The following is a 25,287-nucleotide window of genomic DNA, read 5'->3' as shown; positions in this document are numbered from 1 at the left end:
TATCACTGCACTAAAAAGAGAATTGACCTATGGACAACACATTAGTAAGGGATCCACTTTCTTTCCAAACTGAGGAGATCTGGAAGGAAGAAGCATCTGAATGTGTTTTGGCTGGGTTTTTTTTTCTTTCCGTTATCTTACAAGCTAGTAAGAGGTAGCAGAACCTGAAAATACCACAGGCAATTGGAGACATGAGAAATCGGTTGATTTCAGTTTCAAGAATGATGCATTTGTGATAAAAATACATAATAGCAGGAGGTAAAGATGCTGATGTAATAGATCTACTTATGACAAGGCATATGGCCTCAGGACTGCAAGTGAAATTTTCCTAGGAGTCATGATAGTCCGTGAAGGTGGACAAATATAGTTCTGTAGTGGTGGTGGGTTTTTTTTTGTTTGTTTGTTTTTTTTTTTTAAAGAGAACACTAAATACTTAGATTTCTCACTGTTAAATATTGTTGATTATTAAGTTTCAATATATGGTTTGTGAAAAGTCATTTGTCTGAAGACCATTGCAAGCAGTTTTAAATCTGTTCTATAAAGTTTGATTCCAGATTGAGAAGAAGTTGGAGGTAGATGCCTCCAAAAGTGTGTGTGTGGGAGGGTTTCTTTATTCCCATTTCTTTGCAATCTTATAATTATTACAGAACTTTAACATTATCTGAAACCCATAACAGCTGCATGATTCATTTACACAGACACCTGCACACTTTATCCCCACTGCCATCAAACACAAAGGTATCTAATTATCTATGTGCAACATGGAGAAGAACTGCAATGATTGACTGTGGAACAACTGCAGTGGTTGACATTAAAATGTCAATATTTATCCCCATTTACCACACAGTGAGATTTTAGATCCTGCGGTTATTTACTTTTCTAAGTGCAGAGAAACACGCTTCTGCTGAAATCGAAAGAGGCATAATAAAAGAGGCATGTTCATTAAGATTAATGAAAGTGGGCCCTCACCTACATTGTAGGTTGACACTTGGAATATTCCATTTATATAATATTAACACAATCCATATAGAAAACACATTGGGGAAGGGTCTTTTTAGAAATATCTAAGTTTTTTACTTTAAGTGGATGAATTGGTGGTAAAGACAGAAATACCTGTTCACTAGAAATTCTTTTCCAGCACACTGAGAAATCAAAAAATACAATTAAATAGCTCCTCTGTGCTTTCAAGGCTTTAGCAAATTTGCTATTTATTTTTTTAATTAGCTTAAACTGAAGCAGGGATCTCAAAAACAGTAGGAGCACTGAGACTTGAATATATAGTTTTTGATAGTAGAGTCAATGTCCTGAAAGCAATTTGTGATGACAGCTACAAGCATGTTTTCTGTATTTCTCCTGAGATGAACCTAGTAGTATGTATTTTACTGAGCACATATCTATTGAAATCCCTACTGCAGTGATCTTCTATCTGGGGATGGATAAACATTTTAGGTGAATATAAGAACTGACCCAAACTTCACTCAGAACTCAAAGTTGAAGTTTTAAATTATTGGTTAACAGCTTTGGAAAATAAATTCCATATGCTTTAGCACTTCCTTCTCTTTTTAACCCTCTCTCCACCTCCCAAACCATTCTATGTTAAGGGTCTAATGGGAACTGTACACCACTAAGATAAGAGGGATTTGGGCCTAGCAGTCCAAAACACTGCAAAACTTTAAGGAATGTTATTTTAATATAGTGTTTTGGACCATTATTGCATGTAAGGGTGGTTACATGTGGAACTAGAAGTGGAAATACTATAATAATGGGGGAAAGACTATTCTCATTGGACCAATTGGTGATACCTGTACTTGTGATGAATTGTTCCTTATGACTCAAACAGTTCCACTGAAGTCAATAGAACTTTCCAGAGTAAGGTCCTATTCAGTGTGAGAGTATCAAAATGCGGCCCATTGTATTTTTTGTTTAATAAAATCAGCATTTCTCACAATCTCTGGACACATTTAGAACAATTGTCCCAGAGAATAAGGATGAAACCAGAAGTGTTTAAATTAAATAAAGTTATTAAAAATTACTCAAAAAACCCTCTAGAACTTAATCATAGAGAATATCCTTTTTTATGGGCCATATAGTGATGCTTATCCTTAAATAGGATTTAATAATAATTAATGGAGATATCCCATCTTCTAGAACTGGAAAGGACCTTGAAAGGTCATTGAGTCCAGACCCCTGCCTTCACTAGCAGGACCAAGTACTGATTTTGCCCCAGATCCCCCAGTGGCCCCCTCAAGGATTGAACTCACAACCCTGGGTTTAGCAGGCCAATGCTCAAACCACTGAGCTATCCCTGCCCCCATGCCTGTGTCTGAAAAAATCCTCCTCCTACCTCAGGGGGGCCAGTAAGAGGCAAAGCGAAGGGGAAATGGAAAGATTTACACAGAGGCTTTAATTTAGTGTTTTCACCACTAGTGTTTCAGGCTGGGTGGCACAGCTGCTGCTGAAATGGCTTCAAAGTCCTTGCAGTAGTTTAGTTGCTGCAAAGGGAGCCCAATATCTAGGTTTGGAACATCTAGCATAGGAAGTGAGAGAGGAATATGGAGAAATAAGAATAGCAAGATTATGTAGAGCCTTCTCTGGGAGGATTATGGAGGCCTGGACTTTGATGTGGTAAGGGACAGGAAGCCAGTGGTCTTAAAGTTGAAGAAAAGAAGATTACTTTAACTGTGGCTTTTTAAGCAGCTTTTAAGAGTAGTCAGAGTCTGGGAAGCTAGGCAGCAGAAGGTTACAGTAACAGAGGGAAGAAATGTCCAACACGTAGTCATTAATAATCCTATTACTGAAACCCATGTCCTAGAGGTTGAACAAGATAGAAAGCAAACTTCCATAGGAAAGAAAAGAGATTCAAGCACACACTGTTACCTCAGGGAATGTTATTAAGAAGTTCAAAACCCTGGGGGGAAAAGTACAAACTTTACAGCTAGATAGGGTTGCCAATCCTGCTGGATTGGCCAGGAATCTACTGGAATCAGCCCTAATCTCATGGTGCCTATTAAAAGCAATCTGGGAGATTTTAATAGGCCAAAAGTCCAGTCGGCAGTGCAGTGGGGCTAAGACAGGCTCCCTACCTGCCCTGGTTCCACATGGCTCCCGGAAGTGGCTGGCATGTCCAGCTCAGAGGCATAGGGGCAGTCAGGGGGTCTCTGCATGCTGCCCCCGTTCCCCACCCCGAGCGCTGACTCCACAGCTTCCAATTGCCGGGAACTGTGGGGGCGGTGTCTGCAGGCAGGGGCAGCGTGTGGAGTCATCTGGCTGCCCCTAAACCTAGGAGCTGGACATGCCGGCCACTTCTGGGAGCTGCCTGAGGTAAGCACTGCCCAGCCAGAGCCCGTACCCCTCTCCCCCTCCTGCACCCAAACTCCCCAACCCAGAGCCCCCTCCTGCACCCCTCAGCCCCACCCCAGAGCCTGCACCCCAAACTGAAGCCCTCACCCCTTCCCTCACCCAACCACTTGCCCCAGCCCTGAGCCCCATTCCACATGCCGAACACCTCATTCCCAGCCCAGAGCCCCCTCCTGCACTACAGAGCCCGCACCCCCAGCCGGAGCCTTCACCCCCTCCTGCACCGCAACCCCCTGCGCCAGCACTCACCCTCTGAGTGAGAATGGGAGAGAACAAGCAACAGAAGGAGTGGGGATGGAATGAGTGGGGGAAGGGTCTTGGAGAATGGGTGGGGCAGGGGGAGGGGCAAGGATGTTCAGGTTTGTGTGATTAGAACGTTGGCAACCCTACAGCTAGAGAGGGCTTGACCCAAACTGTTAGGTCTGGTTGTAAACTTCTTATCTTTATAATGGACAAAACTAAGACCCCATAATTGAACACTCTCAAACAGGCATATTCTAAATCTGGATAAATATCTAAACATTCCCAACATTCAGGCTATTTGAATTCAAACTATTACAGTAATAGTTAAGTGAAACTCAAATGAGAATCTGGATCTGGGGTTCAGATATCATCTCTAATTACAACATCTTAAAAAATGAAGTTCTAATAGGAACATCCGCACTGGATCAGACCGAAGGTCCATCTAGTCCAGTATGCTTTTTTCCAGGAGTGGGGCCAGTACAGATGCTTCAGAGGAAGGTGCAAGAATTTTGCAGTAGGCAGATGTGATAATCTGATGCTATTTAGTTATAGGGGTATTTACAATGTAAATGTTTGCTGTTGCATCATAACAGGATACAGATAAGAGAAAACAATGCATATAATGTCCCATTAGTTTTGTGAAGTTTAAACACCCAAACACTTATACATTTAACAATTGCTTTGATCTATATTAATACACAAGTGAATTGGCCTGGATACACTTTGACATGACCTGGTCTGCCAGCATCACAGAGGTGATCAGATAAATGAAAAGGAGTAAGGGAGATGAGGCGGGAGATGGAGCGAGTGGGAGGGGCAGGTACGTAGCGAATCTAAGGTGAAGAGACTGAGGGAGAAGATGAGGGAGGGTTGGGGCAACAGCCAATCAGCATAGGGCCGAGAAAATTAGAGAACATTTTAGTTTTGACCAGAATGTCCTGAGGTCCCTGCTTTGGCTGCTTCTGCTCCTATGGGCTGACGTTTCTGGCTGGCTGTTCTCTGCAGGTTTCCCCCAAGGCCATGTGAAGAGGGGAGGGATTTAATATACCTCCTTAAATTTCTGTTATCATTAATTATGATAATATTGGATCTTCTTATTATCTCCATAGATGTCTAATCCCATTTTTAACGTTGTTATATTCTTAGCCTCAATGACATCCTGTGGCAATGACTTCCACAGTTTAATTATACATTGAGTGAATATGTATTTTTTTTATTGGTTTTGAATTTTCCACCTTTGAATTTATTTGAATGTCCACTTGTTCTTGTGCTGAGACACAGAGAACAGAAGTTTCCAATCTTACCTTCTCTATGTCAATCATGATTTTATATACTTCTATCCTGTCCTTCTTATTATCTTCTAAAGTGAGTGATCCAAGTCTTCAATCCTTCTTCCTATGAGTCTTTCTGGGCCCTTAATCATTCTTGTCACCCTTCTCTGAACCCGCTCCAGTCTTGCTAGATCCTTTTTGAGATGAGGTGAGTGGTACAGCACAAAGTATTCCCGATGAAGCTGCGCCATTGATTTATATAGTGGTATTATATTTCCATATTAATCTCTATCCCATTATTTATGCATGCTAATCTGGGCTATCCTTGGGAAACTCATCTTGATATAAATGAAACTTTTAAAATGACAAGGAGATGAAAAAATTGGCAATATCTTCCCATATGTGATAGACTATATAACTCTATCCAGAGTCTGGCAGGGAAGGAGTTAATCCTCTGAGCCAAGGAAGGACCACAGCTGTCTGCCTTCAGCATAGGATCGGCAGGGTAGCAGGTAGATGTGGGCCACATGTGGTAGTTAAGTCTCCTTGACTACACCATAAGAGGAACCTGTTTGGAAATTAAGCACTGGGTCTGGCAGTGAGAGTCAGGAGCTCTAAGAAGTAGCTGAGAGGAGAATCAGGATGGTGGAATCAAGGGACTTGGCTAAATGAGCCATATTTTAGACCTCTGCTGTGAGATGGCTGAAGCAGGCAGGGTGTTACAACTTGACTTTGGATGAAGAAAGCCCCTGTTGCATGTTAGCTTCCTAATGGAGAAAAAACATTCCTTAATTCACTTTTCCACTTACAAAGCCCACTACAAAGGTATTCAAGCAAGTCTATCAAGGGGTGCAGAGTCCATTCCTGATCTAGGTGCTCATTATGAAATCTAGTAGTGTCATGGTTTTATTTGGTAAACAAAACATACAATTTAAGCAAATAACCTCTGTCAAGGCTGTATCCCCACTTTGAACTTTAGGGTACAAATGTAGGGGCCTGCATGAAAACTTCTAAGCTACCAGCTTAGCTCTGGTCCGCTGCCACCATCCTAAGGCTAATTTCCTTCCCTGGGTAGCCTTGAGAGACCTTCACCAATTCCCTGGGTAATACAGATCCAAACCCCTTGGATCTTAAAACAAGGAGAAATTAACCATTCCCCTCCTTCCTCCCACCAACTCCTGGTGAATACAGATCCAACCCCCTGGGATCTAAAACAAGGAGAAATTAACCATCCCCCCTTCTTTCTCCCACCAACTCCTGGTGAATACAGATCTAACCCCCTGGGATCTAAAACAAGGAAAAATCAATCAGGTTCTTAAAAAGAAGGTTTTTAATTAAAGAAAAAGATAAAAATCATCTCTGTAAAATCAGTATGGAAAATATCTTTACAGGGTAATCAAACTTAAAAAGCTCAGAGGACTCCCCTCTAGTCTTAGGTTCAAAGTACAGCAAACAAAGATAAACACTCTAGTAAAAGGTACATTTACAAGTTGAGAAAACAAAGTAAAACTAAGATGCCTTGCCTGGCTTTTTACTTACAAGTTTGAAATATGAGAGACTTGTTTAGAAAGATGGGGAGAACCTGGATTGATGTCTGGTCCCTTTCAGACCCAAGAGCGAACGCACTCTCAAACAAAGATTACAAACAAAAGCCTTCCTCCCCGCTCCCCAAGATTTGAAAGTATCTTGTCCCCTTTGTCCCCTTATTGGTCCTTTGGGTCAGATGCCAGCCAGGTTACCTGAGCTTCTTAACCCTTTACAGGGAAAAGGATTTTGGAGTCTCTGGCCAGGAGGGATAGTACTGTACACAGGACAGCTGTTACCCTTCCCTTTATAGTTATGACAACCTCTGATGTAAAGAGGCCTCTCAAAAGCAAAAGAGGGTGGAGCTGTACCTCTCAAAATTTTCCCTTAATCTGAGATCACACATAATCTTTAGAATAGTTCATGGATAAAAATGCAAGAGAAGAAATTCTAAACATCTTAAAGGAGAGGACTGAAACCTTTGTAATGTGAGGAGGGAAAGTTTGACAATAGATGTTTGGGAAGATTAAGTACAATCACATAAGTATGATTATAGAAACCATTAAAGGTGAGGGAATTGTAAACATTGCAAAAACCCCAAAGGAAATCTTTGGTAAAAGATTTCAAACTCCTTATAATTAGCTTCTAAAAGTGTCCTAAATGACTCTAAAAGTATTCTAAACTGCAGGTAAGGGAACAGAGAATACCTTGACAAAACCTTAGCAACTTTGGACTGTTAAGATTGGGAGAAAATGCTATTAACAGTGAATATGATTTTATTCTTTTATTTTAGAAAGCATTTATTTCTATGCTGGCTGGAGCATTTAGTTACATCTTAGAAACCGGTTCCTTCCTATCTCATGACTAAAGCTAAAATTATTCTATTAAAAAAAGGTTAGATACCCCTTTTCTTATGGTAGTTCTATTCCAGTATCACAAATCAATGCTGATTATAAGGTGTCAAGGCATGATGCCTCAAGGGAGTGCTAAGGAATTTAAATTGGACAAGAACAGGTGTGATCTGCGAAAGGCTGCTTGTTGCCAAACTAATTATAATTCATACTGCAAAGAGAAGTCAAGGAGCCTGTTGGGGCCTTCACCACAGATATGGGGAAAGCCTTCAAAACTATCTAATAGGATTTTCTTTGCCAGGCACAGGTAAAAGTAGAGATTGGCCTACAAATATCCTACAGAGCATGGAAGGAGGGAAATGTTTGTATGTGCTACAGGAGTAGGGAAGATATGGGAATCTATTCATTTGTTTTCCCATGTGAATAAAAATAAATAAAAAGGGCAGACTTTTAAAATAAAAAATATATGCCAGTTGATGCAATCTGGTCCATTCCAAAGATAAAAAATTTACTCTTCATTAGTATTTGTATAAGCCCTGTGATCTCTGAAAGGGATGCTTCAGCAGCACACGAAGAGGAGACTGTCAGAGGCAGGAGAATCATCCTATCTCTTTCATTGGGTCGCAGGATTATAACAGATGGCCCCTAAGAACCATCAAGAGTCACCTCCTGCTCATCTCTCGGGGGCCTGTGAGGAGTGGAAGAAAGGAGAAGAGCTGTCTGTCCTTACTACTAGATTTCACTGGAAATTTTTTGCAAGGGAGGCAGGGAATAGGGACATGTGAGAAGATGGACATTTAAGTGTGTCCTTACATAGATGATATTCCACTCTGAGTAGGCTGTGGAGGCAGGGTGTCTAGGTTTCCTTGGGTAGTGTTGAAGACGGTTGGAGAATGCATAGCATGATCCATTAGGGCCTTAGCAGCTTAACTGCCTACAGCATTTGCCTCTGCCATGTTGCATTTGGTGCACAGTTAGGGACTGTTTGACGAAAAATGCTGATACCACAGTACTCACTGGAATCCATGAAAGATTGATGATCACAATAAATGTAACAAAATATTAAGTGACCTAAATAGGATGCTTCCCTCCCAGTCTTAAAGCTAGACTTAAACAAAGATGAAGTGCTGTGCCACTCTCCATTTGGGGAAGAATAGGTATGCTGAAAATGTGGAGCCTAACTACATTTCTTGGTGTCTTAGTGGAGATTCGATGCAAAGCCACACCCAATTTGGTTCAAAGGCTGAAAAATAGGCTTTATCAGGAGTTCAGTTTGATATAGAAAAAACAGAAGATGAAGAACAAATTGTGCTTCTCGGGAGAGGGGAGGTTTTAAAGTTCCAGACGTACAAAAAAAAGGTGAGGGGAGTGTGACACAGAGACCCATTGGTAAAGGGTCTCCTGTTGTTGGTAAACAGCTCTTGTCTCAGACCTGACAAACTCATTATACTAAATACATATCTTGCAGGGTATTTATCCATAAGTGTTATCATGTGAGGTATCTACAGACAGCTCGTAACTTGTCAAGGCTCATATTCATTGTGAGATGGTTTTACAGCTAATATTTAAGGAAAAGTGTATTTATACTGAAAGTATGTTTTATAGACTTGGACTAAAAAGTAAAGATTTGTGTCTGTCATGGCCCATTTAGGCAAGGGGGAATTATTACCCCTCCATATCTGGCCGCTATTGCAAAGCAAGACAAAACTTGCACAATAGTAAGACTTGTAATGGGAACCATCGGAGGCAAGGACAAGCTATCAGAACCACGTAAAGGTAAAAAAGAAACTTTGCAACAAGACAGGAGCTCGCCCTATCTCTGAATAGAAACAACAGACTGCTTACAGTATAACAGGACACTCTGTATCCATTCACTGAGGAAACCCCTTGAAGAGCAGGGCTGCATTCATGAACACTTGGATCCTGGTTTGTCTGAAACCAGCCAGCTCTGCAAAAGACTGATTTTTTGAGGGTAATCTACTTTATTAGGTTGGAAAGTTAATTATTGATAAGTTTAGACCCAGGTTCACATTTTATGTTTTGTTTTTTATTGTAAACACTTGTTTCTTCCTCTCTCCCTTGTTTCTAGGTAACTCTTTATTCTTTTTAAAATAAAATAAAAGACTATTTATCATGAGTGTTCAAAGTGCTGTGTAGTTCCGAGGAGCAGTGGTTTAAGGTAAAACTGGTAAATTGGGTTACACTGCAGCTTTGGATGCAGAATATGTGGAAATTCTGTGAGTAGATAGAGTCAAGGGCTGGACAGCACAGGAGAAAGATTCAAGGGGGTTTAGGGATTGGGGTGCACCTATTGTTAACCTGCAAGGGATACGGCTAAAACAGCCCAAAGAAGAGTGCTTGAGTGGCTAAAAGGCTTGTGATGCCAGGGAGCTAACACCCAGCTACCACAAGAAAGACACTCTCTCACTGGAGGCAGAAGGTAACAGGGTAACTCTCAGTCCTGGCTACTCACAGCGGGGTTATAATCTCCTTTTGCCTGCCTGATAGAATGAAAGTGTTTGAGCTGAAAATAAGTAGAATAAAAGCTGTTTTTTAGCCACAGCCTGGTGGCTATGTGACTGCTCCATTGCTAAGCAGTTTGCGGAACTCAACAAAAGAAACAGCTGAAGTGTTTTAAAAAAGAACAAAACCTTTGCTAGAAGCAGTGCAGCAAAAGACAAAAGGGTAAAATGTTCATAAGTGCCTAAATGACTTAGGAGTCTATGTCCCATTTTCAAAAGACAGTAGGGCCCAGAGTCTCAAAAGTATTTAGGCTCCTAACTTCCATTTAAATCAGTGGAAGTTAGGAACCTAAATACCTTTGAGAATCTGAGCCTTGGGCACTTAGGGCCAGATTTTTAAAGGTATTTAGGTACCCAAAGATGAAGATGCCTAGTGGGAATTTTCAAAAGTAGCTAAGCAAGTTAGTTGCCTAACTCCCACAGTTTTTTTCATTGAAACTTAGAAGCCTAAGTGCCTAAATCATTTTTGAAAATTAAGTTCTTGGTTACTTTTGAAAATGTGACTCAATCTGTAATACTGAAGATGCTGTTTCAAAGTTTCCATTGGATAAAACACATGCAATAGAAAGTTAGTTCATCTGCTTGAAGAAGTGCAAGTTCTGGAAATGGCTGTAGACTATATAGTGAGGTTCAGAAGAATTCCAGAATGTACACAGAGTGCAGTGATGACTCAAATCTTACCTGAAAGCAAGAATACCGGTGGTATGTTCTAAGCAATCTTGCATACAATGTTTACACTGCATTTACAATGCTCCATTTTTCAGATGTCACTGATTATTACTTTCCATTAACATGAGTGTATGCTTTCAATATTACTGCTTGAACTCATTGGGTATGTCTACATTGCACATTAAGATCAGGCTCTGACTCAGATTTGAGCTCAAGCCCCACTTCTGTCCACAGGCAAATCAGTCTGACTTGGGTCCGCAAGCACTCATGATCTGGGTCCCTGCTAGCAGGGTGCATCAGAGCCCGAGTCCCGCTGTGACTCTGGCCCAAGCCCTCTCATTTTGTGGTGTGGGTGCAGGTGAAGCTGCAGTCCCAAGTTGGAAGGTCTGCATAAGCAGAATGAACACGTTAGCACGGCTGTAAGTAGAGTCCAGGAACTGTAAATCCAGGTTTCCAGTGCAGTGGGGGTGGCTCAAGCATGGGCTTAGAGAAACTGAGTCTGCAAGCCTGGGTTCCACAGACTTGGGCTTCATGTGCAGTGCAGACATACCCACTGTTAGCAATGCATGTTATAAAATTAGGGGCTGTGTTTGTAGGTGGTCATCTGGTGGTTATTTTGTTTTGTTTTTTTCAGCTGCACCTGAAGATGTCAGAGGAGGAGAAACAAAGTGAGAGATTAAATGAGGCTGTATCTGTTTGTTTTTAAGAGAATTAATTCACATCTCCCTCAAAAACCTATAAAGACCCAGAGAGACAAGAGATAAGGATATTGTAGTAAAGCAGGGTTAACTGGGTTACCCGAAGTATTAGGGGACGGCGCCATGCTCCACTACTGCATTACTTTCTGTTTTGTTAGGGGGCTTTTCCTCCCACTCTGTTTGTTATGCAGTTTAATAAAACAGCAAGTTCCCAGCCTACAAATACTGTGAGTAGAGTGGTTATCTTGTTGTTGTTGTTGCACTTGAATGGTCCCTTTACAAAAGATAAACACCAGCTTTCCTAACTGACCACCAAAGACAGAAGCATTATATCTAGAGATGACTAATGGGGTATACACTCCTGATCATTACAACTTGAACATCCTTTAAATTGTTCTTTGAAGTCATAGAGGACAGAATTCCTCTGCTTTGTATGAATGGTGGTGGTGATATATATTAACAATAGGGTGGGGACTGCAAGTAGGCAAGGAAGGAGGGAAACTGTATAAATTACATGTCTGGCTAGTAGGGTAACATCTATTCTTCTGAAGTAATTTCCTGAAATTAAGTGCTCCTTTTTAGCTACCTCCTTCTCATCATCCTCCACATCCCCTTTCACCAGGTTCAGACTGATTACCTCCCCTTCTCTTCCTCCAGAGTTCTTTGTGGCATCTCTCATTCTCCTTTCTGCATCATCTCCTGTCCTCTCTCTCCTGCTTTTCATGTTTTTCCTGCTGCCTCTTTCTTTTTGACTTGCATCTTCTGCTTCTCAATCAGCTCTGATATTTGGCTGCTTCTTTAAAGTGTTTTACAGCTTCTGTCTTCTTCACTGTCTCCTCCTTCATTGTTTTTTCCTCCCCCTCATCAATTGGTACCTGCCTCTGTCACTGTCTCTAGCTTTGTGGCTTCTTAGCACCTTTGCTGCTTTTTCCATCCCCTCAGGGTCCTCCCTCTGGGCTTCCAAAGAAAGTTACAAATCCATGTATGTGATCATGAAAAAGGTGAAAATCTTGTTTGGGGAAAGATCATTTGCACAAAGTTTCAGTATTGGGACTAGGATGATCCTGCTTTCCTGAAGGCTGAATGGTGACAAGTGACTATACAATATATTAATACAGACAAATATTAAATATATGATGATATATGATGCTTTGCAGTCAATATCTTGAGTAATATCATTATTATTATTATTATGGAAGCACCAGCTGTGGCTCTATAGTTAAGGTTGAGTTGAGATTTGAACTGAAAGCAAGCAGTCAATTTTATTGTTCTGTAGGAAAAGTACAGCCTATGATTGCCAAAATTACCCTCTTATTATTTGAATAGAAAGAATTTACACATCTATCTGTTAATTAATTTTAACTAAAACTAAACTAAACTAAAAACGAGTCCTTTCAGAAATTTAGCACCTGGTGGCAGACTGTTTACCTATTAATCTTAATAATGGAATAACTAACAGACTCTTAAAACCTCCTGTATAGTTGAAACTCAGACATCTTGTGCATAGGCTACATTGCTGATGCTTTTTTTTAGGATTAATGGTCATTGATTGTTGTTATTCTTCACAGTTAAAAGTTTCTCCTTCAGCCTAGGCTGACGAATAATGTTCCCCTTTAGAGACTTCCATGAAGACTGTCTCTCTTTCAATATGTCTACTAACGGTTATTGTTTTCAACAGGACTGACGCCACAGAGTGACCTCAGTTATGTTACTCTTTCAAAATGGCCACTGCCTCCCATTTTTCTCAAATGGGTCTGAGGCCAGTAAAAAATGTTGTTGTTACAGATTTATCTCAAGGTTTTAATGTAAATCATCTAACATCTGACACAAAGCAGTTATGGAAATAGTCTTGTGCATATGCAGGCAGCTATCATTAAAATACATGTATTTGGGAGGGTGCATGTAGGCTGGCTGAATTTCAGCCAGAGTAGTACAGTACATGGGCAAGAAATGTGCTGGCATAGAATTTGGATATGTATAATGCTAAAATGGGCTACCTTAGAACCACTAGGCTACCGTGTAAGAGTTATTTTGAAGAGATTTCAATTAAATATATCTGATTTGCTCCTCTGCTATAAAAATGGTGGAGGGAAAAAAATCTTTTTTTAACTACAGTTTATTCTGTAGCACTTCAAACTGCTGCTGGCTACTTTGAATTAAAAAGGACATCAAAGTAATTATATACTTAGAGATAAAGTTTACTTAAGGACATCAAAGGGAGTCCTCGTGACAAATTATAGTCTGTCAAGTGAAGCTTAAAGTTTAAACTCTGATGAATTCAAGTGTTTGTGTCTTGTGTGGAAAATCAACATTTTGGTCTCAAATCATCTCAATCAATGTTAAAATTTCAAAGATAAACATATGAATGTGTATAGCAATGGCACTAAACAAGCTCTAATGCAGTAAAGCACTTCATAATCTTACCTGCCCTAATCTTTTCTCCTACTAAGAACTTTAGATGTGTTTTCACAGTGCTCCTTGAGTGTGTAATATCAAGACCTGAACCCAATTCGGTATGAAATTAATACAATAAGACAAATGATTCAGAAAAATAAAATCAAAGCCACTGGAACAAAGTGGACCAGAAAATTATCCACTTGATTCAGGGACATATAGAGCCATTTTTTGACAGTTGGGCATCTTACAAAAACTTAAGGTTACTATTATTTTTTTACTGTGTTACAGGCCTGATGCCATTTGTCAACTGATTGGGTCAGTAGATGAAAGAAGCAAATTAAGGTCTCATCTATACTAGCCTCTTTTCATTAAAATTTTCCACAGTTGTATTTCCGCTGTGGCTAACAATGCTGGGAGCAAAAGCACAGACCAGCGGCCAGTGTTGAAGCCACTGTGGAAAAAATAGGCTAGTGTAGATACAGCCTAGGGCCATAGTTGCACTGGTCTTTTAACTGTATTGGGAAACCATGGAAATACTGTTTCATGCTTTGAAATCTATGGATGAATAGCACTGTCTGAGAGTAAACATTAAAGTACTAACAAAACCAATGAATAATAATTAGTTCTAGGAGTGGTATTTCAAATCTGATATGGAGATAGAGCCCAAACTTATCCCCTAGATCCAAACCTCACTGAACCTGGTGAAGTTTCTGTGCAGATCCAAACTTCGGATATTAGCCTGAACCAAATCTGAAGATGTAGTAATTCAGCACTTACAAATTTGTATTCTAGAGATGTCTGTGGAAAGAACAGGCAGAGACCATGCATTTTCTGGATTTTCTTTATCTTTAATTTTCATATGCATATTACCTCACACTTGTTAATTTGCTATTTCATTTGTCTCATTTCTTCACTTAATGATATCTGGCAGCTTCTCTGTACCGGAGTAAACATCAATTCCATTTGAGAACAGTATCTTGCAAGATTAGCCAGTCAGGTGATGTGCAGTTTGGGTCATTACTCACTTGCATTTTATTGCTTAAATGCATTTCACATAAGATATTTAGAGCAAACATGGACGTGTTAGGCTGAAATCATTATTAAAAGCAGTTCTTCCATGGATGTAAAAACAAATGTAATTGTTCAAGAGGTCTGTTGATAAGCTAGGATGTTTGAGTCATCAATGTAGAGACCAAGATTCAAAAATAATTTGTGTGGGTTGGAGAACAATGTGTTATTTGGTCTTTGGTCTAGCTGTGTGTATGTGTATATATAAAGGTATGACAAGTGAAATCTGACAGGACATACAAGGCAACACTTATTGATCCTGGGGGTAGTAATATAGTAACAGCTATAGTAGCTGAACCCACCTTGTGCTAGGCACTCTACAAGCCCTAGTAAAAGATAGTGCCTACTCAAATTGCTTACAAGCTAAAGACCAGATTGTGATATCCTTACTTGCACCTTACTCCACAATTAATGGTAGGTGTAAACAGGGCCGTCTCTGACTTTTTTGCAGCCCCAAGCAAAAAAAAAAAAAAAAAAAAAAGCCGCCTTGTAGTGCCTGGAGCCAGCCCTGGGTGTAAAGTACTATCCATCATGAGGAAGAGGATCACAATCTGGCCCTGAATAGGCACAACAGATGTAGGGTGGGAGGAGAAGCAGGTACTAAGAGGTGAGAGGCTATCTGCCCACAGGGCCGGCTCCAGGCACCAGCTTAGCAAGCAGGTGCTTGGGACGGCCACTCCGGAGAGGGGTGGCAGGTCCAGCTATTCGGCGGCAATTCGGCGGACTGTCCCTCACTCCCGCTTGGAGCGAAGGACCTTCTGCCAAATTGCCGCCGCAGATCGTGATTGCGGCTTTTTTTTTTTTTTGGCTGCTTGGGGTGGCCAAAACCTTGAAGCCAGCCCTGCCTGCCCAGCAAGTCAGTGGCAAAACTGTAAGTAGAACACAGACTCCTGACTCTGAGTCTAATATCTTATCCACTAGACAGTGCTACCTATTTTCTGGATTCTGCCCTCCAGGCCAGAACAAAGAACTTGGAAATGGCGCGTGTTTTTAAAGATCTTCAGGGTCTTTTGATTTTCAGTTGGGAGGGGGATAGGGAGAGAGAATTACAAGTACCCTCTATTTTTTCCCTTTGCTAATTTTCAAAGATTTAAACTTTAGTTTCTTTATGTAAATTACTATCGCTTATTTAGAAACGTCACTTCACCCTCAAGGTTGGATATTCTCCCACAGGCATCTAACCAGATTAATTGGCTTAATTACTTCCTTTTCTCCCCCAATTATTTCAGGACATGCTGTATGCCAGAAGCCTAAAGGATCTATTAATTAAGGCTAGGAAAGCAGGGAAATATTTGTCTGCCAAGGTTGCTTGGAAAGTCAAGCACCACACTCTCAATGTTTAGCCTTTCACCTTCTCCACTCTCCGTTAAAATAATCACAGGTGCTCAAAAGTTGGCACAGGAATGGGGGCGGGAGGCATTCTTTTTCCAAGCAGCAGCCAAGAAATAGAAAGGAAGTAAACCAATTCGCCCAGATTTTTGAAACTGCCTGGTGATTTGGGGTTTCTGAATTTTTGGAAACATAATTTGACATATCTTAAAGGGACCTGAGTTTTTGAAACTGCTGAGCACTCACCCTCTGAAAATCATGTCCTTTTAAGGTTTCTTAAATTGGATACCCAAAAATGATCATTTTAGCTATTAGAACTCATGGTCTCTAGTTTTTTCCATGGGTTTTTAAGCCTCTATACTGCCTTACCCCATTAAATACACATTTTCCCCAGATAGAATGCATCTGACATATGGCATGTGTAAGTCAATTTATCAGTAGCCCTAGTACTCACTATAAAAATCTAAGAATAGGCTCTAAAAAGATTTGTAGACCTATAAACCATTCCTATTTCCAGGATCAGCAATGTTACAGCAGACCCCTCCTTTTGCTATAGGCTGACACTTAATGTAACATCTGTCTCTAAGCGTTGGCAACTTAAGCATTGGTCTAATCCCTCTGAATTTGTTTCCAGTGAGTCCTTAATTTCACAGTGATCCTCAAATATATATATACAGAACTTTTTGGTAGTAAAACTCAGACAAAAACATACAGGCAATCTGCAGCAAACAAGAATGGACAGCACCCTGCAAATAGATCAGGGTTGTATAATGAATGTAGCTGTTGTCTGACGGACCCTTGCTTCATTTGTTGCAGTAGCTGGAAGGCGTGTAGTGAATGAGGCCGGGGACTGCAGGAAGAGAAAGGATGGTTTCTTTATTAAGACAGTTGAATGGGGCCCTGAAAAACTGGATTCTATCCCTGCCTCTGCTATAGAGTTCCTATGTGATGCTGGGAAAGTTACTTAAACATTTCACAAAGTATGTGTTCTTATTTTTCTGGGTGCCCAATGTGAAACCCATGGAGTCTGACTTGCAAAAACGCTGAGTAGAGCTGTGCAAATAACAGATTTTTCAGTTCACTGGTGATTCTGAAAAATAAAAATTAGTTTTGGATCAAACCAAAAAAGGAATGTTTTTTGAAAATTTTGGCAAATTGAAGTCAAATTTCAATTCAGGCTTAAAAAAAAAAGGGTTTATTTACACTTTGACCTGTTTTTAAGCTTCAAAAAAAGTTAAAGGAAATATGAAATGAATAATCATTGTGAACTGAAACCTCAAAATGATTTATTTCAAAAAATGTCAAAATGAAATATTTTGATTTTTTGTGGGGATTTTTTTTTAATTCTAACCAAAACTAAAATTAGCAATTAATTTTGGCATTAATATATGTGGCTCAATTCCCCATGTTTAAAATGGGAATGATACAACCACCTCATCTGACAGAAGGGAGAGGGAAAATGGTTAAGAACAAAAAATGTTACACAACGGCTGGAGGAGTGATTCCAAGAGTGCTTGACTTTGAGTTCCTTATTTTTGGACTTTTCTGTTAACCATGAAAGGGGATAGACTGAGCAGTGACTTGGTTGGAGAGCTAGGCCACATACGACAACCAACTGTCTTTGACACCAGATGGGTGGGAGGGGGCCTTAAACTGAACGGACCCCTGCAACACTGTTTCTGGACACAGGGAGGCACTGTAGAGGCAAGGGTGTGCTCCTACAAGATGCTAAAATGTTCTATGCCAATTATAAACTCCAATATTTACAAACAATAAGAAACAACACTGGAGTCAGCACCCATAAGACTAGATTCATTCACTGGGTAGATACATATGACAGCACTGTTTCCAGTTTTGCTGTTCCTTGCCATTCAAGGCAGCAGTGCAGAGAACTCTGTGACACTTCATTCAGAATCTATAAATATTTTCCAGTTATTCAGACAGAATGAAAAATCACATGCAGTTCTATGGTTCAAGCCCTTGTCCCATGGGCTTGTCACAATCTTCCATGTCCTTTATAAAATCAAGGGCCAGATTCTTAGCTGGTGTAAACTGGCATAGCTCCATTGGAATCAGTGACGTTTTGCTGAACTACTTCAACCAGGGTTGCACAGAGGTTTTGGAGGGCTCAAAATCTAAAACGGAGCCCCCCCCCCCCCCCCTTCAAGCAAAATTATTATTGCGTGAAAGCAGAGGGGAGGTGCTGGAGAGTGAATCCCCACCACTCTTATAACACAGTGGCAGCTCCTCTCCTACAGATCTGGGCCCAGCTCCCCATGCCAAACAGTGCAATCTGGTACATGGGTCACAATGTTATACAGGTTTTCAGAACCCAAAGCAGTGGTAACTTAACTGTTTCTCTCCAGGCAGTGTCAGGAATAAATCAATGGGGGCACAGCCCCTCCGTCTGATAAATGATTGATACAAACCAGAATGCTTTCACCTAAAACTACTTTTTGATTAGGTCTCAAGCACATGCACACACAGGCTGTAGCAGTAGGTTCAGAGAATTCCAAACATTTATAGATGCCCGAAAAGTTTGAAATGGTTTTGAGCAATTGACACAGGCTTCTGGGGGCCCTCCTTCCATCTGACTGCTGGGGAACTTAGGTGTCAAATCCTTGCCCAAAGAAAAGCTTCATTGGACTGCTCCAAAGCACACTTTCTAACTAAACTTTTTAAAAATTTTCTCCTCACTAAGCACGTAACTCATAATAGCCCTTAATAAACTAACAATTTCCCTAGCAACAGCCAATAACGATTCATTATTCTCCTTATCAGCAAAGCATTTCTAGTCATAACAACATTAAAACTTACATGTCAGAGGCACCTAAAACCGAGGTCGGCTGTCCAAACATTCCTTCTATTTTCATGAAACATTAACTCCCTGTCCCAAACTCCCATTCTGATTAGCAGGGCTGCAAACATGCAGCTACATGACATTGCCTTATAAGAACGGCCGTACTGGGTCAGACCAAAGGTCCATCCAGCCCAATATCCTGTCTACTAACAATGACCAATGCCAGGTATCCCAGAGGGAGTGAACCTAACAGGGTAATGATCAAGTGATCTCTCTTCTGCCATCCATCTCTATCCTCTGACAAACAGAAGCTAGAGACACTATTCCTTACCCCTCCTGGCTAATAGCCATTAATGGACTTAACCTCCATGAATTTATCTAGCTCTCTTTTAAACCCTGTTATAGTCCTAGCCTTCACAACCTCCTCAGGCAAGGAGTTCCACAGGTTGACTGTATGCTGTGTGAAGAAGAACTTCCTTTTATTTGTTTTAAACCTGCTGCCCATTAATTTCATTTGGTGGTCCCTAGTTCTTATATTGTGGGAACAAGTAAATAACTTTTCCTTATTCCTAGACAGCTAGATTTAGGCCTCTCAGCGTCTAATTTTATTTCTAGATATATGATGTTTGGTTTTCAGCTGGCAATGGCTGAACACACAAGATGGCAGACTGCAGTACTGTCAAACTCTGGGTATACAGCAACACCCTCAGGTTTGGCCTGGATGCACCTTCCATTGTGACAGAAGTGCTGCTGGGCCAAATTTCAGTGAGTGGCACTGTAATCTGGCATGTGGAGTTGCAGTACAACTCGGGTTTCTCCCAGCCATCCCTCTATTATGACAGGGGCTGCTAGGCCAAGCCTGAGTGGTTCTGTGACCTCATTGCAATGCCACTTGATCTGGAGGCCCTCTCCAATGGGGGACTCAGGGCAAACTGCCCGTTTCTTCCCCTTCCCCCCTGGGCAGCTCGGACTTCAGCTGAAATTTTCAAGTTGTCATTTCTTGTGCTTGTTTGTTGCTCCATTCTGAAGCAAAAGCACATAAATGCCAACTTTGTAATCTTAATTGTGGTTAAGATATACAAATCGTGAATTAGTAACAACAGGGTGAGTGAGGCAATCGTGGAACCAGTATTCATCTATAAGACTGAGAAAATATGTAAATTTTAAAAAATGAACTCCCTAAACTATGATGTCAAAAGAGAAATAATGGCGGGATTGGATTTACTGTATACTGATTTAATCCTGATTTCAGAATGAGATTTCATTGAACTCTTGCACTGATAATCTGTATGGAGATTGGTTGAAGAAGACTACAACCCACTAGCTTAACTGTTGTTGAATATGTTTGAATCCCCATACATGTGAAGCTGCTGTGTCTAGAGATTAATTAGAATATTGCCCTTTGATTTTAGTAGACATGGAGAAGATGAGATTGATTAAAAGATGAATGACTATCAACTAATAGGACAGATTTCCTGAGATTCGGTTCCTTCTGACTTTACATCCAGTCCAGTGGTTCTTAAAATAGTTCCCAATGGTAGCGTGAAGCTGAACATGATGACCCAGATGCAGAGGGTACAGAGAGACAATCTTGTGGTGAAAGATTTCCAGACAATTCCATGTTTGCTGGCAGAACACAGGATTTCAGGAACGAACAGTTGAGGTCCTATTTTCAGATTGAAAGACATGCAGCCAACAAAACGTATAATGCAGTTTATATGGTCTTTGTTCTGTGAGGTAAAAATGTCCTTTCAGGATTTAAGGCTCGTGCCCAAATTCTGAAAGGTATTTAGCCATTTCTCAGCTCAGCATGGCAATGCCTAACTGACTTAAGAACCTAAATCCCATTTTCAAAAGTGACATAGGCATTTAGGAACCTAAGTCCTAGGGACATCAATGGGACTATGTCATGGAGAAATTGGACCCTTTAAGGGGCCAAAATTAGTTGCTTTCCAGCCTGAAGGGTGGGACTAATGAGATCAAAAGTCAGCCTGATGAACACTTTGGCCTCATTTAAAAAAAAATGGCTGAGTGAACTCAGAGGTGGAACTACAGAAAGCAGGTTAGGAATGTGTGGGATGACTGGAGGTAGAATCTGCAAGAAGGTCTTTGAGAGAAGCTGCCACCGTTCCCTGGGAGGGGAGGCAGTGGGAATCTGCTTGGGGAAAAGGGCTTCCTGAAAGGCAGTGTTCACTACAAGAAAAAGTCTTTAGGGCCTGGGAGTAGGAGTTAAGTGAACTTCAGTGAGTGATAGATTGCTGGAGAAAGCCACCTGGGTGTCACTGCACTCTAACAGCACAGGGAAGGACTTAAAGGTAGCCCAGAAGGGGCTGGGAACTGAGCCCAGAAGGTAGAGTGAAGAGTAGCACAAGAGGAGAAGAAGAACCTTTTGTTTGTTTGGGTGTTTAGTTGGACTTTGTGTTACCCCAGAAGGGGACTGGCCTTGAAAGGTGATCTGGCTGAGGGACTTGGCCATGGAAGCTGCAGTCTGTGGCAGAACCAGACCTGTAGACAGTAGGGAACACTAGAATGGGAAAACCCCTACAATGCCACATCCTGGCTTGAGGGGACAATTTGATGATGAGTTTATTCCATTACAGAATCCTAACAATGCGTAAAGTTAAACGTATTCATAAATCTTTACAGGACCAGTGTGTCACTTCCTGGAGGTACCCAGGGCTGTGAGATTCCTCACTACCATCTTCTCTGACCATTAGGAAGCCTTATCTGTGCCTGCGTTGGGTCAGCTCCCCTACTCCACCGGCCATGGGCAACACAAGCACTCCCCTCTGGGCCTTGCAGGCCTGGCTGTCACTTTACAGGTTAGCAATAAGCACACCCCAACCCCTGAGCCCTTCGAGCATCTACCTGGAAACTGTCCAACCCCCAGGTCCACTGGATACTACCAGTATTCACAGATTCACTGCTTTCCAAAAAAGCAATACCCCTCAGCTTACCAGATACATCTCAGATCATTGCTCCACATAACACACAGCACCTAGATATGTTTATAGTGAAATCAAGTACAAGTTTATTTAAAGAAGCACAGAGATTCAAGTGAGAGCAAGTAGAAGTATTGGAAACAAATGGCTACATAGAAAATAAAATTCTAGCATTCTAGTGTCTAAACTTAATTAACAAGATACACTCATGTCTTGTAGAGTATTGCTCACCTATGCAGTGGTTTTACAGCCAGGCTGGCTGTGACCCTGCTTTCATGAGACATACAGGCTATCAGTTTGCCTTCTCGGGGAAGGACTCATTGTGTCCCCTTGTACTCCAAGATATACCAGGACAAGGCTAATTCTCCACTCTGGCACTTTGATGGGGGACAGGGGGTGGGTGCTCGCAAGGATTCTAAAAATTAATATTGGCCACTCCAGGCTTGTATTAAACTCCCAAGATTACAGCTTTTCTCTGACCTTGGATTGGTAGATGCTGCCACCCCTTTGAGAGCCCAGGAAGGCACACTTGGGAATTCCTCCCTGTGGGGTACCCTCAAGCCCTTTCACCCCACCTCCAGGCAAGAGTGGAGAAAGGAAAAAAAAAAAAAGGAAATCAGCTGTTGCAATCAGCTAATTAAACAACATGTGCATAAACCTCTTAAGACACAAAATTCCAATTCTATTCTTAAAAAAGGTAAATTTTATTAAAAAAAGAAGAAGAGAAAATACATCTGGGAATTCAGACTATTGGTGGATTTTAAAAGAGTACTACAAGGATTAAACACCAAGAATAACTTCCTTGAAGTCCAGCTTAAAGGTTACAAGCAAAACAAAAGCACCTGGGGTTAGCACAGAGGAATCCACAAGCCATAAAGAAATAAAAGGGATAAACCTAATCACATCTTCCTAGACATTTCCTGATCTACTTACATATCTGGGTTTTCAAATGAGTAGTTTTTAGGTATGGTACTGATGACTTTTTCATACCTGGCCCCAAGCTTCTTACAGCATAGCTCTACCCTGTCCCCTCTCCCTCAGAGAACAACAACAAAGAAACAAAAGGGGAGTCATTTTTCAATTTTAAAAGTTCTAGCCTTCCCATTGGCTCTCTTGGCCAGGTGCCCACTCACTTCCTTTTACCTATGCATAGCAGTGAGACTTTTTAATCCTTTACAGGTAGAGCAATTAGAGAACAGCTACTAAGAGGGATTTTATAGCTACTGGCTGGCTGGGTGTCCATAAAAGGGAGATACCCGCCCCCTCATTTATTACATACCAGAGCAATCCTTTGTCTTTATTCATAAACTGGACACCCCCCTCTGCTGTTTCTTTATTCTTGTAGATTTCACAATCTCTCGGTTTGCAGCTGACTCAGTATACAAATAGGAATACATGGTGAGGCATACAATACAGAACTGGCCAGGCAGGGAGCTAGACATCTGTAACCTCCCACCTAGAAGGAATGTTTCTGAGGTATGTCACCGCCTTGTGACATGCCTTGACTCAATGACCTTAAGAACATAATTTTTAGTGTAAATACATAACTCCTTAATTATTATCTGTATGTACATTTTGCAATGATTATGACAACCAGTGAACTACTGGATCTTGGTAGAGATCCAATTCTGCCACCCTTTGGTGGACTATTATACATATATCCAACTTAGGGGATCCCTCTAAAACCCTAAGCACCCCCTTTGTCCTCTGCCTGCTGGCATCAAGGAGTCCCTGGGTCACAGTCAGAAACTAGTTTGAATCCTTTCCTGTGTAAGACAATACATTGAATGATTGGAATAGATATTTTTGGAACCACAGCAACTCCTCCCTGCAGGCCAGTCACAATAAATATTATTACGATCTGGATAAAATCTGTAATGAAGAATATAGACTTAGAAGTGTATGAGTATCCTGCCCACTGAGTTAGAGGGCAGCTGCCCCCGCAGGTGTTCATGTGTGAAGTGACAGATTTACAGGAACGTCTGCAGCTAACTGGTCTGATTTGTTAAATGTCACAGGAGACCATCAGGTGTTGTTGAGAACAACTTGGCAAGAGTGACTGTCAAGTATGAGGCAGTGATAATTCCAAAGTGTAAAAATAATATGACATTAATTCCAATTAATAAAAACAGGTCACTTTTAATTTTCAGAAAATCTAATTGTTTATTTGATGGGAATGTGGCTTTTTTACAATTCATTCTTAACATGAAGAGCTAAGTACATTGCTTCCCTCTCTCCAAGACTTCACTGAATCAAAAAAGGGAGGTTTTTGTTATGAGTTAAATAAAATAGTCATTTCAGTGGAAGATGTGGACATCTCAAGGTGTTAAGTATCAGGGGGTAGCCGTGTTAGTCTGTATCTACAAAAACAACAAGGAGTCTGGTGGCACCTTAAAGACTAACAGATTTATTTGGGCATAAGCTTTCGTGAGTAAAAACCTCACTTCTTCGGATGCATAGAGTGAAAGCTACAGATGCAGGCATTATATACTGACACATGGAGAGCAGGGAGTTACTTCACAAGTGGAGAACCAGTGTTGACAGGGCCAATTCAATCAGGGTGGATGTAGTCCACTCCCAATAATAGATGAGGAGGTGTCAATTCCAGGAGAGGAAAAGCTGCTTCTGTAGTGAGCCAGCCACTCCCAATCCCTATTCAAGCCCAGATTAATGGTGTTGAATTTGCAAATGAATTTTAGTTCTGCTGCTTCTCTTTGAAGTCTGTTTCTGAAGTTTTTTTGTTCAATGACAGTGACTTTTAAATCTGTAATAGAATGACCAGGGAGATTGAAGTGTTCACTTACTGGCTTGTGTATGTTACCATTCCTGATGTCCGATTTGTGTCCATTTATTCTTTTGCGGAGGGACTGTCCGGTTGTGTCCCCCCACACCTCTTAATCTCTCTTTGAGATTAAGCAGTCTTCATCTGTTTAGCAATTCATAAAGGATGGTGCAATTTAATAATATTTCTTGCAGGTAAAAACACAATATTAAATTTGCACAGTCCAATTAACTGAGAATAAATATGAATCTGAATCAGTAGTATCCCTTTAGGAAATTCATCAATTCTGGATGGGTTTATGAAAGTTTTAATTAGTATAGTTAATTTTAAGTATTATTAGTTACAGGAGAATGGTGGAATGTTATTTAATCTGATATTTTATTAACTAAAAACCCTGTCTATTACATGTATGACTTCCACCCCAGAGATTTCAAATATTTTTTGCACCTTTCCAATTTAATAATAGATATGGCTGAGTCCATACATTTTACTGCCTAATGAAAGATTGTATGACTTCAGGGCAGCTTGACAAGTCTCCCTAGATCTACTTTAAAAGATAATTTCTGATGGGACTGGGTAGTACATTAGATTAGTATAGTAGTCTTTCAGTTGTAGAGTGATAGGTTTAGTTCCTGATTTGATTGTAAGTGAGAGTGATTGTTTTATCATCCCACTCCATGTTGCACTGAACAATTTGGTACAATTAGCAGTTGCTATCAAGAGGGAACCAGGAGGACCTAGCAAAAGGGCTCTTGCAAGTTGATGTGCATTGGGAGAGCTTGCAAAATGCTTGACCCCTACAAGCCAAATTTGACTTCACTCAATTTACAACAG

This window comes from Malaclemys terrapin, chromosome 2 (genome assembly GCF_027887155.1).
Source record: "Malaclemys terrapin pileata isolate rMalTer1 chromosome 2, rMalTer1.hap1, whole genome shotgun sequence".
In the NCBI taxonomy this organism is placed as follows: Eukaryota; Metazoa; Chordata; order Testudines; family Emydidae; genus Malaclemys; species Malaclemys terrapin.
Note: the sequence above shows the minus strand (reverse complement) of the source record.